Source organism: Trachymyrmex cornetzi, unplaced genomic scaffold (assembly GCF_001594075.2).
Source record: "Trachymyrmex cornetzi isolate Tcor2-1 unplaced genomic scaffold, Tcor1.1 scaffold422, whole genome shotgun sequence".
Lineage (NCBI taxonomy): Eukaryota > Metazoa > Arthropoda > Insecta > Hymenoptera > Formicidae > Trachymyrmex > Trachymyrmex cornetzi.
The window spans coordinates 616,128-618,862 of record NW_017298983.1 but is presented as its reverse complement, the minus strand read 5'-3'; positions in this window follow the sequence as shown (position 1 = coordinate 618,862).

Here is a 2,735-nt window from a genome sequence, read left to right as displayed (position 1 = left end):
TGTGTATACGCGTTGTTATTTTAAAATGATTTTAGCGTTACCGCATGCGCATATGATGCTGCCACGGGGTTCTCATATTCGAAATAGCTCTTATCTTTAATCGTTCATAACATGGCTAAAAAGTAAGGTATTGAAATAAGAAAAAATGTATTTTATAGAGCATGAATAATACATTCATGACTCCTGATCAAAATTTCAAGATAACGTTAACCTTCTTTATTAAAAAATGTCAAATATCGCAAAAAAAAAGCTATTTTTTAAGAATTAAACCTCAATTATCTTGGAAATCTGACGTGCTAGAATTTTTCCATTTGCGGCATCGTTTTCAGCATTTAAAAATCTATAAGAGACATGTAGTCCGGTCTAAAGTAATTGAAAAAAAAAATTTTTTGTAAACTATAGTGTTATTAACACAAATTTTTAATTCTTTTTGCATAATAAAAAATCCATAATTTAATGATTGAAATGTGTTATTTTTTGTTTAGATACAAATGCAAAAAGTTGCATTATCATAAGATTAAAGACGCGTTATATTATAACGCATTAATACTATTGTAATATGATAATAAATTATTTCATAATCTATATTTTTGATAAGTAAGAAAGAAGCAGATAAGTAACAAAAGTTATTAAAACACTTTCTATATAGGCCCTATATAACCTTCTACCGGTAAATAAGGTTCTATCATGAGTAGATAATAGCTTCAATAGTAAGGTAACTATATATAATGTTACATAAAAAATAATTGCCTTTCATATATATACTATTTGTTGATAAATAATTTTATGCTATAAGTAAATAAAATATTTTTTTAGTAATAATATTAATACTAAATGTTTTATCGATAAACTGTTAATAATGTTGCTCTTGAAATAGATAGATGGCATCAATGAAAAATCTCAAATAATATTTTCTTATAATTATTAAAATGTTTGTACATTCTATTTAAATTATTTATGCACATATAATTATTTAGATGTTCCTTGTTTTTTTATTTAAATTAATAGCACTCATATTAAAACCGAAAAAGTAGAGTATCATTAAAAAGAAAGTAATTTAATGATTAAATATATTATCAAACATTACATAAAAAATTTGACTACTTTTCAGCATTTAATATTTCAAAAAATAGGTAAGTAAAAAATATTTTATATTTTAATAGCTTAAAAAGTATTCAATTTATTGTAAACTTTTTATAGGTATTCAATATATTCCCAGATTTCAATTTCGTACTAGTGCAAATATTTTTTTAGCTATATATTTAGCAATTATTTTCTAAACATGTTTTGTTTCCTTAACATTGTAAATTATTATAAGATATCTTACATATATATTTTCTAGATATATAGTTCTATATAAATTTATTCATATAACATCATCCTTTTCTTATCACAAATATTTTTTGCAAAAATGCAAAAGTATATACTTGCTTTTCGATTTCTATATAGTGAGAGAGGAAAGGAAGAGATAATGAGAATTCCAGACACGGAAATCAATTTGTCCGGTTCAATTATGCGAAACGCAGTAGTTGGATGATCTGATTAAGGGAGGTCGAGCAATAAATTTCTAATACTAAGAAAAGGTCAATTCGTGACTATCTTCTCAACTTTAATCGTAATATCAAGACAAGTATGAAGTCGGTTAATCCACATTTAAATAAATAAGAAGAAGCCATAGATCTAAACTAGAATATAATTTGTCACGGCTGTATACTTGCATCCATCAAATCAACTTTTACACGTGAAATATTTTTTTTATATTATTATTATCGATCAATCTAATATAAAATATGTAGCCTCAAAATTTATTATGTCAATGTGATCATTTAAATAATATAGGAGATGTTATTAAAACATGAATGATTATATGTATAATAAATAATAAATACATAAAAAATAAAAAAAAGGATAAAATTGTGCTTATAATTCATAAACTTCTTTTTTATTTATATATCGAAGTAAAAATGTTCCGAGATAAAATGAAAAAATGAATTGTAAAATTGTATACATATATTTAATCTCATACAAGAAAAAAAATACGTGATTTTTATTGATTTTATTATATCGTTCTTTTTTATTTAATGAATATTTTAGCTGTATTTGACGATAAATTCTTCTCTCACGGGGCGTTTTGTTCATCAATTACAACCCTGCGTTCTAAGCCGACGTTAGGGGTTCTTGGCCTGCAGATGAACGCAAAGCGCAGTAGGTTCCAATACGAGGGGTTGTTAACATCAATATTCACACAAGAGTTGGTTTCTTAAATGTCGATGGACATGTACAAATTAAAATCACAATGTGAGAAGAGATTGCCAAATCTTTCTCCAAAGGTGTGTATCTTAATTGTTGCTAAAATGCTCAGTTTTTAATAAGTGCTCATCCCTTTTCATTAATCGTAATTAATAAAGTTTTGACTTCCGGAAGAACGATTTTTCAATTTCATCATTACAGTTATTATATTCCATAAATTTAGATTTTAATACAAAACCAAAGGTGTTCACAATATATGTATTGTTCCGATTATTACATCACCACTACTCGATTTAAAATAGCTCTATAAAGCTAGTAGGACCAAATCAGCAGAATCAAATCGGACGTATCGAAATTTTTAGTACTCATTTTGTACTAAATTGTACCATTAATAATAATTTTGTACCGTGTGCCATTTCGAAAAAAATCACTGCTGGCTTAATATTAAGCTAGCAGGACCAATTCAAAATAAAAGATAAAAAAAA